The sequence below is a fragment of the Eriocheir sinensis genome, unplaced genomic scaffold (assembly GCF_024679095.1).
Source record: "Eriocheir sinensis breed Jianghai 21 unplaced genomic scaffold, ASM2467909v1 Scaffold10, whole genome shotgun sequence".
Taxonomy (NCBI): Eukaryota; Metazoa; Arthropoda; class Malacostraca; order Decapoda; family Varunidae; genus Eriocheir; species Eriocheir sinensis.
The window spans coordinates 1,689,949-1,706,639 of NW_026110296.1; the positions used below are offsets into that span (position 1 = coordinate 1,689,949).

Here is a 16,691-nt window from a genome sequence, read left to right on the forward strand (position 1 = left end):
GGTAGTGGACGAAAACGAAAACAAGCGAATACAGGAACAAACGGTAAGTTTCTACGTTTTTATTGCGCACACGTCTGTTCTAAGGAAAAATTGTAATTTCACTATTTCTCTCTAATATTATTTTACCTTTCTTCAGACACCTGCAGGAAAAAGCAAGCCCGTCGTGAGGGATTCTCCCATCCAAACAGTTCTCCACAGCCAGGACCCAGCGGTTATAACCCGGGACGGCCGACAACAACACCCTCACCAACACCAGGTGAAATAAGCCAACATTTCAACGGGGCCTTAACAACGATCGACGTGCCCGTCCCACCAGCAGACAACGGCGACATTGCATCATATTTCAACAACAACACTGGCCGTCTTCGCGAGGCAGTAGAGTCTGTATTCCAAGGCTGCCAGCAGGTTAGACCTCCTTCTTTTAAAGTGTACGTTGACATGCATCTGCGCTTAGTCAGAGAAGACCCCGACGGTGGAGTTCAATATAGAGATATGTATATGAGAAGTCATATGCAGGTAATTAGCTATGGCGATATGGATTCATATGTACGTGAACTATCCGAATATTTTGTTAATCGGTTTGAGCATGACATGTCGGACGAAGAGGGCAGTGGATTTACGTTAGATGAAATAGTTAGCGTAAAATGTTCCTTCTCTCTTATAATGCTGCACAATAGTATTGGAGAGTATGTGCCCTATCCTAAGGGTGTTCCAGGGAAAACACAAGTTCTCAACCCTTCGGGACCCACGGACTGTGTTTTCCAAGTTCTAACAGCTTATCGCTATCTAAAGTCAAGAAATGTAGTTCCATCGGGCAGGCTTGCTTGGCCTCTATTAATACGGGTAACATTCCAACCCCGGTATCCTGGGAAGACCTCGGTCGGCTTGAAAGATTAAACAACATAAGTATTCGCGTTTACTGTCTAGACAACGTTGAAGACAAAAAAGGCGAACTAACTCTAGTCAGAAAGGGGCTCAAAGATCAAGAAGTTGTTCATTGTCTGTTGTTGGGGAACAGACACCTAGCTCTTATCCAAGACTTTGACGCATACATGAACCTGTTTACCTGCCAACGTCGCGGGAAAAAAATGTTTTGCGATATCTGCCTGTGCGCCTGTGAGAACAAGGCAACGCTTGCTGAACATGTGCTAATTTGCCCAACGATGATCACAAGACTAAGATTCCCACCCGCGGGTTCTACTGTGAAATTTATTAATCATGCTAAGGCATATGAGCCATCTTATTTAGCATTCTATGACTTTGAGAGTATTCTCGTACAGCCTTCTTCGAATGTGTCTGGATGTGTAAAGAGACATCACTTTGCCATAGCGTATGCTTACATTATAGTGAATAGAAACGGAGAAACAGTACAAAGCGGATCCTATTGTGGAAGTAATGCTGTAAACCATTTTATTCATACAATGCAGTGTGCCTGGAAAAAGTTGAAATTTTCTAAAGGCTACAATAAAATCAACATGACCGATGAAGATACGACACGTCACAATGAGCAAACTCACTGTCTTCTCTGCAAACAGGGTTTTTTAAAAGGTAAAGGTAAAACATCATGACCATGAAAAATCAGGAAACAATTACATTGGAGCTTATTGTAATAGATGCAACCTCCAAATGAAAAATCACAAATTGCAGCTCACTCTCATTGCACATAATGCTAATTACGACATGTCGTTAATCCTGCGTGAATTAACGATACCTGACTTGAAAATCAAACTAAGACCAAAACGTTCAGTTCACAAATACCATGAAGTCATCATAAATGACTTGAGATTTATTGACTCGTATGCCTTTATGTCTGGTTCGCTCGCGGCTTTAGCGAACCAATTCATCAGTAATGGGAACGAACCCATATGCACACAACAGATGTTGAAAGATGTGCCAGCACCTGCGTTGCCATTATTGATCAAGGGAAAGCAGGTGTTTTGTTATGACTATATGGATTCGATGGAACGACTTTCTGAGACACGTCTTCCATCCCGCGAAGAATTTTTCAATTCGCTTCAAGAAGCAAAACTTTCCGAAAGTGATTATAAACATGCTCAGAATGTTTGGAAAGTAGCTGGGTGTCAGAGCCTGAAGGACTATTTGTTGCTTTATGTAAAAGTGGATGTTGGTCTTCTATGTGATGTCTTCCTAGAGTGGAGAGGTATTTTGAAAACCCAGTGGAGGTTGGATATTGTAAATTATGTTAGCCTGCCAGGATTTGCCTATGACTCCTTTCTGCTAAAAACACAGCAGGAATTAGAGGTGCTTAGTAGCCCAGACATATATCATTGCATTCAAACAAATGTGCGTGGGGGCTACACAAGTGTTGTGCGTCGTTTTGTACGCGCCAATAACATCTACACGAACCCTCAGTTTAATCCAAAACATGATAGAAGCACTTTCCTTTCATATATTGACTTCAACAGTCTTTATCCCACTGTAATGCAAGAGAAGTTGCCATGTGGGGATATGAGAAACTAGATGAGACAGAAATGCAGTCGTTTTTGAGCGGGGCTTGGTCAATCAAGCAACCGATGGCGATTTGGATATCTCATTCTGTGCGATACTGAGGCTGTCTCACGTGAAGTCGTTGAGAAAACGGATGACCTCCCACTGATCATCAGAAGACACAATATCACCAACAGAGATATATCGTCAGTCACACGCGAATGGTATGAAGAAGAAAACCGTCCAGCACCGTGTAAGAACATAAAACTGATTGGAACACATGCTGCTCAGGAGAAAATGCTATTTGCTCTGCCCCTTAAACTACTTATTCGACTAGGCCTGGTTGTTAAAAAGTGCATGCTATTTATACGTTTAAGCAAAAGCACTTTCTTGCGGACTTCATTCAGGATAACATAGAAGCCCGCAAAAGTGCTACTTGCCCTATCAAGAAAAATGCAATCAAGTGTATTTCAAACAGCATTTTTGGTCGATTCCTGATGAACGTGGCCAAATATAGTGAAGACATAGATATTGTCACCAACCGCGAAAAGTTTTTGAAGCTGGCCCGAAGTCCTTTCTTTAAACGCGTTGTACCTCTCAATGATGGTCATGTAGTTGTAACTCGCCATAAGAAATATTCACGGGTGAATCATCCAAACTACATTGGCTACTACATCCTAGAGCTGTCCAAGCTGCGACTATATGATTTCTATTACAATGTGTTGAAGGCTCATTACGGGGATCGGGCGAAACTAGTGTATTGCGACACTGATTCCCTAATAACAGAAATTGAAACTCCTGATCTATTAACAGAGTACTCGCAGGAACCCTTCAAAAGCTATATAGACACAAGTAACTTTACCCCCTCACATTCCTTGTACAGCACAGACAACAAAGGAAAGCTTGGATTTCTCAAGTCTGAAGTGGGGGAAAGAACCATCTCAGAATTTGTAGGTGTAAAACCAAAATGCTACTCCATCCTCTTGGCAGACGGTGACCGGTTGAATTCAGCTAAGGGCGTTCCAAAGTTCATAAAGAAGAAAATTGCTCATCAGCGATACAAAGACGCCCTATTCCAGAAGCAAACATTTACCTTTGACTATCAGGGATTCACAGTGCGCAATGGACGAATGAGTACAGTAAAATATCCCAAGAGAGGGATATCTGTAGTTGAGGACAAACGATACTACATTAGCACCTTGGAGTCGCGATCTTACGGTCATCCCGATAATTCTATAGGGATAGAGGAGGAAGAGCAGGAGGAGGAGGTAGCCCAGATCATGACACTGTCAAACGAAGAAAATTTGGAGGAAGGCGATGAAAGAGGCATAACAGAAGCGAGACTAGCCGAGGTAATGGGTGGGCAAGAGATCGGTGAAATGGGAGAACTAGAAGAAGAAACCTATGAATTGTGGGGAGAACAGGATGTGCTGGTCGAGCAATATTTTCCCTTGATAAAACGGGTAGAGGCGGATGATGACATGTTAATGCAAGCCGCGTAACATGAAGAAATAAATCAAATGCTCTCATCATCCCCCCTTGAATATATGCTAGTAGATACAGACTTTTCAGAATAAATTGTAGTTGTTTATAAGATAGGGACTGGTGTGAATGTTGTATATACTGTTTATAGTGTAAGAATTTGCCTGCTATTTTTATGTTAAATATAAAATATATGTAAATATATTCTGTATATAGGACTAATGTTGGAGCCTTTGATATTATAAAATTGCACATGATGAATCTGGAATCATAATTTGACAAAATTCAAATAAACATTGAGTTAGTTTGACTTTTTTATATGACCTTTATCAAAACGGATGAAAAAAACACAATAATTGTCTTAAAATTTATTCGATTTGTGGAAACATGAATAAAACGCTTTTATGTTTCGATCCGGCTCATGCATAAAAGACTGCCCGCCAAATCAGGCGGGCGGCGGCGGCGGCGGCGGCGGCGGTAGCGAGAGGTGCGGCGGCAAGATGCGACAGGATTGCTCGGGGCCCGGGACGGGGCGGGGCGGGGCGGGGCGGGGGCTGCACGGGGTAGTGGCGGTGACGAGTGAGGACCTGTGAGTGGAGCCAGACCTCTGATTTAAGCATGGTATACAACCACCCCACCCCCCGATAAAGGAACTAGAAAATTACTTATGCTTCATGGAATGTAATACAATTCATTATGAAAAAATCAATAAGTCAATACTTACTTTTTATGAACACGTGTTAAATGTTTGATGACATACGGGCATTATAAACTTGCTGTAAGCGAATCGCATCACGTGTTACACTTTCCTCGAATATTCGGTCTTGGAAAACTCCATACATATTTTTTCAAGAGTTTCTCTTACACCCAAGTGCGAAACATTGTAGGCAAAGTACATGGCATAAGCCCGCACATCGCTTCGCGTGCTTTGAAGTAGAAATGAATTTTTATACATACTGAGCCCGGGGTAATCAATATATTTGAAATGATCAGAGTATAATTTTGGATCGAGAGCATAACTATCTAGGAACACTGCCATGCCCGGTTCATAGTAGAGACAAATCCAGTGTCCCATTTCTCTTTTAGAATAACTTGGTAGCGTATTGACGATGCACACTATAGGTTTTCTATATCGAGGTATAGAGTTTACCTCGTCTGCCAATAACACGCCTAAAAACAAGGCTTGCTTTCCTATGTGCCCCCTCAATCCTCTTTCAATCTCCATGTTGTTCATCGCACAGCCGCTTCAAGCGCGCACATCACACTGCAGCCGTCTTTCAGAATTAACTGTTATTATACCCACTGTTTCGCCAAACAGTATCAACAGACGGTTCTCGTTTTCTCCCTTGCTTAGATTCAAGCTAAATCTAAGCCCCCCATTCATTTCAACGGGCAAATTATCATTCAAGTTTTCAGCACGCAAATCAAATGTGCAAATCATTGCCCCCTTGCCGAAAATATCCTTTCCGATTAAATGGTCTTTGTGAAAACCAAGTGCATCCAAAGTACGATGGTAGAGCTCAGCATAGTCATGAGGGAATTTACTAGGAATATTATACATGGTTCTACCATTAACACTTAAGCTTATTTGACTTATATCGCCATGGCTCAAATACAATGGATTTAGCGTATAGTCGCCAGAATGAGCTTCCATGCTCGTTATAATAAGCGAGAGTTTTTCCGGAATAACATCCACCCACGGTTGATCATACGTTCCTGAGGTTTGGTCTTTGGCTAGCACATAGGTTTTCAAGAGGGTTTTGGTAAATGTCGATTTCAAAAGATTCCTGTGGCGAGAGACGCGTTCAAAGCATGAAGTGCATTAGGATAAGGAAACAGTCGCGTATAAAGCAGCTTGGCTGAATCTATATGCAGACGAATGTTATCGCCAGTTGGAGAATTTAGCAGCCATGCATTACTAGATAGTTCCATTCTGAGTCTAATCGAAATACCATCGAGCAAGTAACTGTCTAAAGAACTTATATCCAGAAGAAGCGGGGTACAGAGTTGTATACCGTGAGTCTTAACCCGCTTCATAATGGTCTTGTGTTGCGCGCTGGCATTGTCAAAGTATTCTGCTGTTACTTTGGAAATAAAACCGTTCTCTGGGATGGCAATATTAGCATTGGCTCAATTGTATTCAATTTGTTGGGCGACAAAGTATTCAGCATTTTAACGTCTGATGTGTACCCATAAAGTACATTATTGTCAACAGCTACATCCCCCAAAAAACATTGCACTGATTGGAATAGGCTGTGCGCGGTATTATTTGCAAATTCAACGTGTTGAGCGTCTTCGAGAGGAGTATTGTCTGGCTTAGTTAAGCGTAAAGAGGTGTGCAACACCAATTTCCCCAAATCAATAAAACTGCCAAGTGTTCCAGGAATGAGAAATTCTATATATCTATCGGATAATTTCATATTGAATCCGAGGTTAGTAGGTAAAACATCAGCATCATAACGGGAGGCAATCGTTGTTTCCAATAATCTCATTTTGTTAGGGCGGAAACAATTCACTGACACCGGCGGCATATTGCCCCAGGGAGAACGCGGGTTCCCGACACCAACCGCGCTGGTGATGCTCGCCATACTGCTCTTAGTTCAACAATGATTACAACTCGGTAAAGATGTCCTTTTTATAACACCTTTTCCTCCCGACTCGCTTGACTTTCTTTTTCCCGCTTCCTCTAGTCAATTTCATTGCAGCTTGCTTTAAGGAATTAATTCCATGCTTTTTTATAGAGCTTCTCAAGTTGCTTCCTGTGAAATATCATCTAGAACGTTGTTTCCAAATGTTCGAGCTGAAGGCACAATGACATTTTCACTAGGAAAGGGAAAGCTCTTTTAGCGAGTCCAGCTAAAACCGAGAATAAACCCCCGCCTCTGTGATAGCTTGGTTCATAAGAAAGTGTGACTATATCATCAATACCACTCCCTCGGGATGATATATGTTTGCCATTCGAAAACAGGGTATGATATTCTGCTACGGAAGGAGGGATGAATGTAACCCGCATGGTGGCGGCGAGGAGACTGTCTTTTCAAATGGACAACATTCCTATTAATACAGCAAAATGTACTCAAAGATTCAACGCGATCGGATATGAAGTAAACATGTAACAGGGTATCCTTCTTCGAAATGCATAGGACGACCTTTTTGATCTGTGAGTTTAATAGAAATCGAATCAATTACTTTGGATTTAAGGGACTTATATATAGTTGGATGCACGCCTTTTGTTAGACCTCCAGAGAGCGAAAAGGCATCAAGAATATTTACATTTTTCCCTGCATACCTAGAGGGATTGACAAGGTCAGTGTAAATGAGAACACACTGTACGTCACCATTTCTCAACAGAGTGGCATGACCATGTAGCGGAACAAGAACGGGGTTTTTGTTCTTCATGTGTACCCAAGGAAGAAAACACAGCATAACCTAAGTTGGGGACAAAACCGAGAACCTGGGCCAGTCGCGCATCAAAGGAAACCTTAATAAATACAACTTGTGGATGATAACCATTGTAGCAGAACAAAGTTAAATGATCATTTGTGGAGCTAAATGCAAGAACCTCTCTAGAATACGCTAGTAAATGGTAGTTGTATCCATCGACCATCTCCCTTATCAATGTCGTTATTATACCGTTAACACACATCAGCAAATACCCAGTGTCATTATACAAGATATTAGCATTAATAGCCTTTGACAGTGTGCGTCTTTCAATAGCTTCTGAATCTGGCGTTGGTCTTATACCACATTCAAGGTGTATACTACACTCTGGTTCACCCGGTTTAACAATGTAATACCGACGGGGAAGCAACACGTTCAGTAGACCGACTTCATATTCCACGTCCTTGTCTAATGTTAGAGTTTGTATATTATTAGTAAAGCTAGCGCTGGAATTGGGGTAAATTTCCCCATCCGCAATGCTGGTAACATATATATGATGTGACTCCATTTAGAGCAAGCAAGACACTAGCAAAAATATTATAATTATTTCATTATATAGAGGTAGACATGACGAGATGCCAATTACATATTGAAGGTAAATCATACTAAACATCATTACATTGTTATTTATTGACATATTTTACATTTAGTGATGTACATAATTATTGGGAAATTGTCTGGAGCTATAGTTATTCAGGATCCACGTCGACTACAGCACCGTCCCGTTTTCTTTTCCATTCGTCAGCCACAGCATCGTCCTCTGTATCCACCAGTTTCCTCTTCCTGTTTCGCTCGGGAGACACAGATAGAGTTAATTTTGTTTCAGGCTCATCGCAGGTCCACCATCTGTCCAGGATGACGCACGATATATTATGCAGTTGGAGTTCAGCCGCAGCCTCTTGGAGATGCGGTTGGTAGTCAGCTTTCCACAACACGTAAAGAATTCCAGCGCTTGCAATATTGTAGGGGAAGACGACACTTGTAATGTTGCTTTTAATCACCCATTCTACCAGTTTTGTGATGGACTCTTTAAACCAGCGGAGGCGGTTATCATAACTGTCTTCCTTTACCCCACGAATGAAATTTTGATCTCTTGACGTCTGAAGATATCCTTGGTTTATAGGGTTATTTTCCAGTTCGCGGCCAGGAGCATACTGGGTTAGGATACACGCCACATAAGGGAGATTTTCACTCGGAGGATAGCGAATATGCAGACTACCGGGAATACCACGATCTTCCCAGCGACACCTGTTCAGTTGATAGATCGGGCTTCTTTCGCGGTAGAGATTACTGTGCGGGTATAATCCATGTAGGCGTCCAGTAAACCCCCTCTTTTCGTAGCAGGAACTGCAGTTGAGGGAAGAAACGATGATGGTCTTGTTGTTGCGGTAGATGTCATCGCCAGGAGAACCGTCTTTGTAGTTGAACACGTAGGCGTCCGACATGGTGTCCTCTGGTATACTGGTGAGTGATGAATAGTACCGCTTCAGCTGATGGCGAGGGACGAGTAGCGAACCATCGTCCCATCTGCTCTCTCTTATAAGCCCGCTCGGGGCACCACCGTGTCCGAGCGTGTTCGTTCGCGCCTCCGGCATTTCTCTCTCCATGACGTCGCCGCCCCCTCTGTATAAGTCGCGCGTCCAACGCGGTTCAGTATCTACAACGTCCATGATTCTGTTTCTTTCTTGAATCACAATGTAGGACTGCACTAGCACATTGGAAAAGCGGATTTAATATGGGTCCCATCTGTAAGTTGCCAACGATGGTTGTTTGGTGAAACCAGATCCCTGAATCGTTTGCCGCACGCGCGTAATTTTTATTTCGCTAGGTAATACACCCGTGGCGTCAATGATGTGTTTTATATCAGCAATGTCAGCAATCGTTGGTTTTTGACTTGCATTAGAGAGTAAATTCAACATGTACAGGATATTGGAGGATCGAACAGAAGACAATAGGTTGCCTCGGCTATCCCATTTTACGATGGGATTGTCTTTTATTCGTTCTAGCATCATATTGACGTATGGCACGTCGATACTTTTAACATACAGAGGTATTAAATTACTTATTTCAGGATTGGAGGATATCTTGTTCTCCCTAATCCCTGTGACTCTAAGTTCCACGGGTGGTAGTTTTGTGGTTTTGTATACACCAGATCGCGATATTTTCTTTTTTTTTGTAACTTTTCTTTCTTACAGAGCGAGACGACGGGTTCAATCTTGTAGGAGTGCTTGGTCTTGCACCATGGGACGACACGACCGCTGCTGCTTGCTGGCACATGTTCAGAGACCGGCATATGATCGGGATGGGTCGACTGCGGGTTGAAACACGATTGGCCGTTGACCCCCGGACTCGTGGAGTTGGCGCATTTAGGCTTAATACCCGTTAAAACACGCTCAGCGGTAGACTCAGGAACAAGATAATACGTGCGCATTATCCAAATAATTTTCCGATCAAGGAAGCGGCAATAGGTAATATAGCAGCTAATATATTACCGCCCCGTCTCGATGTCAATATAAGTCTTTTCTTATGGAGAGGAGTTTTCTTTCTAGCTATGGCACGTATGTCTTCCCGATAGTTACGTAATTTCTTGATAACTTTGCTATTGAGGGTGAGGTGCTTCTTTAACAAATTGGAAAATATTTCAGATATACAGTTCAATTGTTCTCGAGCTGCTTGCTTAATAGCACGGTTTCTATCTTTTACTTTTAATTTCTTCAAAAGAAAGACAAAGTAATTTTGTGCACTGAGGAGTGGTGTCTTTTACGCATTTTCTACAATATCATTAGCGTCAATCCAGCTGTTGAATGAAGCAGGGTATCCCAACCACGATACAAAATACTGCTTTTTCCTTTATTTTTCGTGAACGCAGTATTTTAATATCGTATGTCTCAGGCAGAGCGCTTAAGACGAGCTCTGGCGCGTAGAATATCCCCTGTATTGGTTCTCCAGACAAATCTTCTAAGAGATAAGTTCTTGGGCGATTCTTGTGTTTAATTGATTTTATGCGAAAGAGCTCGTGAGTATTTTGCTGCGTGTATCCTTTATGGAATACAGAGGAACGAGCACTTCCAACAAGGCGAACTATTTCCCAACTGCCAGTCGAGAACTGATGGAAGACGCTGGTTGCTTCGGGTTTTATACATTGCGTGGAATTGCCGTTTGATTGCAGATGGGTTTTTAAGTTATGAATATCAATGGGAGTTTGTTTGTTCTTCAGTCCAGAATGGGGCGAGCGGTTGTAGGCACTGACCATGTTTTGCAGCTGATCAATATATCTTGAAGAATTTTGAGACGTGATGAACTTGTAGATGCGTGCTTTAAGTGTACGAATGGCCCGCTCTGCCAAGGCTGCTTTGATCTCACTTGAGTACACACTGTATAGCTTAATGCCCCGGGAACATAAATAGTTTCTTACTTTTCGATTCCAGAATTCTGTGCCCAAGTCGGTGTTTAATCTTCGTAAGCCTTCAGAATCTTTATTTTCCACCACTTGTTTAAAGGCCACGAGCATAGTATTTGCGTCTTTATTCCGACACGGGACAACTTGCATATACCTAGAAAACACGTCTATGCATACTAACAAGTAGCCTATGTTATTATTTTCCTTTCTTATATGTCTCACGTCTGCTAAATCGGCAGCCATGATTACTTTGGGTTTTGAGGCTATTATCTTTTGCCGGGAAATTTTTAGTCTGTAGCTTATGCAATGTATATGTTTTATTGCTTCTCAAAAAGTTGAATACGTCATCACGTGTTATTGCCGGATTTATACTTTTTGCTTTCTCCCATAATTTCGCCTGAGAGCTTAAACCATAGGGTTCGTTATGTTGGGAGTATAGTGTGTGTAAGAGTTCCTTCTTCCTGGAGTTCACCATTGGAATACGCGTTCACCTGGGGGTTCTCCAACAATGTTTGAGCGAAACTGTAGGGGCTCAGGAGTATTTATACCCAAATCAACAAGAAGATATCCATAAGGACGTGAATATACAGCATATTTATATATATCTACAAACTGGTTTGCCTTCTCTTTCCCGAATATTTGTCTGCCCAGAGTGTGAATTTGAGATAAATCGCGCTGTCTTAACAAGAGGAAATGAGAACAGTTCAGGCTAATATTCCTTGCATGCTTTCCACCCATATATAGATTTTGAGTGATAAATATGCATGAAATATTGTTGTGCCGTCCGCGAGTAAAAGCATCAACCACAATTTTGTTCCTTACAGCATTAATGAAAATATCGTCAAGTACATACAATGTCCCTCTCTGATCAAACGTATCCTCGTTGGCAATTGGATCAATTATTTCAGACGACACTATAACTTTAGGTCCTATTTCTTTATTTCTTTGAAGAGGATGAGACGTTAAGCCACATATGACAATTTTTTTGAACTTTTCATGATACTTCAGAATAAGCTGCTGTACAAGTTCCGATTTTCCAGAGTTGCTATATCCCGCAACTATTATGCGCGCAGGATATTGGAAAATATCGAGAAGGTTCTCTGAATATGTCTCAGTCATAGCGGAAACTCTATTAATGATGGTAATTATTAAAGTATGATGCTTATATAGCACAGAATATGTGTGTGTGTGTGTTTGTGTGTGTGTGTGTATACAACAAGAACAACAACAACAACAACAACAATAGCAATTACTCTCACTTTGTGCATGCCCCCCACTTCCGTCACCCCCCCGCTGACGGCCCTCTGACCGTCTTACCCCCACTCCCGTCACCCCCCCCCGCTGACCACCCTTTCTTCCGTCACCTCCCCCCCTCGCTGACCGACCTACTCCCGCTCCCGTCACCCCCCCCCGCTTCCGTACGCTGGCCCGAGGGGGGCATGTGAAATAGTGAAAACAATTTTTTCTTTTTTTTTGGGGGGGTGAAAAGTAAAATAGATGTGGGTAGGGGGTCTAGATACCCTCTTCCGTAACCCCCCCAAATTACCCCCACTCCCGTAACCCCCCCGCACACCCCCCCACCCCCCCCTTCCAGTCCCCCCCGCTGAGGCAACCCCCACTTCCGTACATTTGTTACTACTGACATCGTTGTTACAAAAAAGTTCACTTGATTTAACTACTAATTGTTTGTTGAGGGTTGACATCGCATCGTTGGATTTTAAGCCTACTTCGTCGACGATTTGTCGATAACTCCGATCGTCTTCGTTAGAAGAGGTAGTGGTTGTTTCTAATTTTTGTTGTCCGATTCTTTTGACCTTCCCTTCTCTGATTAGTTGTAGTATAACATCTCTCAACAGATGAGCCGTGTATTGTCTGAGTTTAGCTCGGGTGAACCCCACCCCGAAACTTATGTTGGGAATACACAGGTTGCTGGGATGATGATAGAAGACATGTAGTGCGTTGGTGATAAACTTAAAATTTTCAGACGAGGTGGAGATGCGGGAGGCAGCCCAGTTGACCAGTAAAAGTAGAGCGTAATGTGGATCAACGGCGCGATTGAGTTTCAGGGAGATGTTAACAGCCAACCATATCGCTGCTGGTCCATCCACAGCTTGTTCGGCGATAGGAGTTCTCAGGATAATCACAGCTAGCTTCTCGTTTTTGAGATTGGAGGGGGAATACTCACTAGCCGCGACAATTGAATTCCGAGCTTCGGATGGACTTCTTCTGGGCATGAAACTCACGTAAGTGGACGGGTAACACATTGGCGTAACTGTGGACGAGATTGGTTCACCCTCGGGGGTGACGGCGGCGGCGGCGTTGCTGTAGTTGTTGTTGATTCTGTGGTTATTGCGTTTGTTGATGAAGAGTTTAATTTTAGAATAGGATAGAGTTATGTCCTCTTTGTTATGCTCTCTGTGTATGAAGAAAGGAGATTTGGAAATCACAGATTCTGCAAACCGCTGTTGGTAGAGTTGAGAAGTCAGGTACGCGCAGTTAAACAATCTCCCAATCATGTAAGAGACAATGAAACCACGAGTGTAGTTGCTGATGGAAGTGGCGTTGACGCGAGCTAAATATTCTGTCTCTCCTTGGAAGTAACGTTCAATTCGTCGGGGTACTTTCATCGTTATGTTGGGAATCAGTTCCAGATGGACACTGTAAGACTCTGAGAGTTTATTGCTGGATGCTATAGACTCACATGATCTCATAAAGGTTTCGAAAAACAGGGCCGGTGTGTAATGTTCTAGATTGACGCGCTGGTCTGATCGAGAGTAAGATATTTCACCCGTCCGCAATTCTGAATTCAATGCACCTTCATTCGCATCCAACAGGCAGGGGTTGACATTTTCATAGTGATGCATGACGTGTTGTTGCACTAGATTGCGTTGTTTCAACTGTCTCCATATCCTCTTGTCCGGATCGTTGATTTCGGTGTGTCTGTCACTCAACAGATCTCTCAATTCAGATTCGTCCCTGCTGTCTTCTCTACCCGTTTCGTTGTTTATTTTTTTGTCGTGAATTCGAGTCAGTGAGCCTTTCATTTCATCTATGAGTCTTGCTAATCCGTTCAGATGCATCAATGCACTGATAGGGCACCATTTTCGATGAATAGTGAGTGTGTCGTACATGTACTTATAAATACACGTAAGGCTGAAGACTCGACGAGAGAGGGTAAGAGTACGTAAAAAAATTTCTTGGTCTGAAAGTTCTTTTTCGAGGAGTACATCCACCTGCTCCCACATCGTGATGGTCTTCGTCATGTCTCGTTCAGTGTGGTGGATGTTGGCGTCGGTGGTTTTCTGCAAAGCGGCGATAGATTACAACGTTGACGTTGACATGTGTATTCGCTCTAATCGGAAGACGCAACCTTTGCTGTTCAATGCAAAAGACGAACTGATTTATCCGTTGAAAACATGTCATTTAAACCATACATAATCAGGACCAGAAACTGGAGAACTGTTTCTTAACGTGAGTTGGATAGGATGCACTAGATCAAAGTTGCGCGTCGATGATAATGAAGTCGAAACGAATACAATGAATATCACTCGCCTAAATTTTAATTCGGATTACGAATGTGCTGCATTCAACACTGCCAATGTGAGAAGACGTAAATCCGGCCACGGACGATTGTTTGACGTTCTTTTCTTAATTAGAAATGTATCGCACGTCATTTACACAATTAACTGGGACCAATTTAAAAACAGAACGAACTGGGTCAGACACCTTCCTACGGCATCGTACACAGTGGTGGACGACACATCTGTTCGCACGTCCAACTGGCGGTCGTGTCGGCAGGTTACAGGATCAGAGAATAATTTCAAGCGCGCTTATCGTCAAGCTTACCAATCATCTAAACTCGTTAAGGGACATTTAGCTCCAGTATCTGACTTTTTATTAGCTAGTGAAAGACTAGCCACTTTTCGACTCTGTAACGTAGTTCCACAACCAGAAGATCATAACAACGGAGTGTGGAAAATCATAGAAAGAGAAACGCAACAGTTTGTATTAAATAATCCAACAACCGTCGCCTATGTTGAAACCGGACCAATTTATTGCGATTCCCAACCTCTCGTGCCCGTTGGCATCTACAAGTATGTTATCGGTCACAATGGAAAAATTCTCGTGCCCGTTGGCATCTACAAGTATGTTATCGGTCACAATGGAAAAATTCGTTTCCATCGCATCTCCATGTTCTAGTAAGCGAGAGGATGTGTGATCATATGACTCAATGCTGCGTCATGATGACGCATAAGCGCCCGTCGTATCGAGTTACTATTTAAAGCGCTGCAGCCACAGAGGAGGTACCACATCCTCCGCAGCAGTCAGTCTGTCTACACACTCAAGAACCTGTAAGAAGATACGCCATTCCCTAACTAACTATGGCTTCTCCTGTTGCAGAACACGCCAACACACAGGCTGTAGACACTCCATCTGACAATCCTATAACTGCTGCTGTCGATAACACCAACACACAACCTTTGAACGATTCACCCTCGGCTGCCGCCTACGATGACGCAGACGCACCTTACGATCCCTCTGCGCCCATCGCCATCCCTGATGTTGGAAGTCAACAACAACTCCTTCAACCAAAGCCGGGGTTTGGAAGAAGTGGATCGGCAAAATCCGATTTGGGAAAATCCGTACCAATGGCACAGGTTGATAGTGTGATGATATCTGCTGCTAAAATTCCAGTGGAATGTGAAGAGCCTTCACAGCTACAGTTTGTGACAGATGGAGTTATTAGAAAAAAATAATTAATTGGTAAGCAGATATCATTGTAGGAAAGGAAATGTGTACATTACTTACACCCTAACCAAATGTGAAAACCAACCCAAAAAAATACCGAAATTTTAAAATGACCCAAAAAAATATCGACAATGTCAAATCACCCCAAAAAATATTGAAAATTAAAAACTATCCAAAAATATATCGAACAAAAAGATACATGCTCGTATTCTAATTCATCATGCTGCTATTTGTATTTCAAAACTCAATATAATTTCTTCAATTTTCATTTTTATCATTCATGGCTTGCGATAATAAAACAGTTCCCGATGTATTTATCTGATTTTATTTCTTTTAAGTGTTTGTGTAATGTTAAAAAATGCTATTTGTATTTCAAATGTAATTTCTTCAATTCATTTATCATTCACAGCTTGCGATAATAAAACAGTTCCCGATTTATGTATGTGATTTTATTTTTTTTTCAATTCTCATCAACCAGCTGTGTGTTGTGTTTAAGTGTTTGTAATGTTAAAAATATTTTTTGATTGCTCGTCCAATAAAACAGTTTTCTAGTCTCCTCCTTTCATTTCCAATCTAAGAATATCTTAAGTGGTTATTTAATAATTCTTCAGCAAGTAGTAGGCATCTTTTTCCCACGCTGGCATGTACCACATAGGTCTTTGCACAATTCTAGTCTCTTTAATCATTTTTTGGTAGTGTCGTTGTGTATCAACGTTAATCTTCAGCCATTCTCCTGTTTCAATTTCGGCCATCGGATGTCCCCATTCTAGAGGGGATATTTTGAATAGAGAGAGAGGTAAGAGTCTTTGCTGCTTGGTTGTTGAATTGAGATTGTTATAATCGAATTCTAACCTGCGGTCCATGGTAACGAAAGGTCCGTCTTTAGGTCTGTCGTCGAATCTGAATTTGTTTAACCCCCAATTTAATTCACTAGTACCGACGGTGTACTTGGACAGATAGTTGGATTTGTTGGGATTGAATAGCTTGTACACGGGTTCGTCGGTGTTACGTCGAAAGATATCCAAGGCGGCCACGTCGAAGATCTGATGGTCGTCAGCGCAAGTGTCACTTGTGTACAGCGACTGCGAAGTGGGAATCGTCATCTGCCACGGATTGAGGGGACAAAAATTTATATCGTTCAACTTTGGAGAATTGGGCCGATTTAATTTTC

The 16,691-nt window shown here is 42.3% G+C and overlaps 1 long non-coding RNA gene across 1 annotated transcript in view; it reads left to right on the forward strand.

The window, feature by feature from the left end:
- Nucleotides 1–587, forward strand: part of LOC126988870 (uncharacterized) — a 920-nt gene extending 333 nt beyond the window's left edge. Inside the window, exons 2-3 of the long non-coding RNA XR_007742604.1 lie at nucleotides 1–43; nucleotides 137–587. The exon at nucleotides 1–43 is cut by the window's left edge and continues 61 nt beyond it. This is a non-coding gene — a long non-coding RNA (uncharacterized LOC126988870). The remainder of the gene's footprint in view (nucleotides 44–136) is intronic.
- Nucleotides 588–16,691: the final 16,104 nt, after the last annotated feature.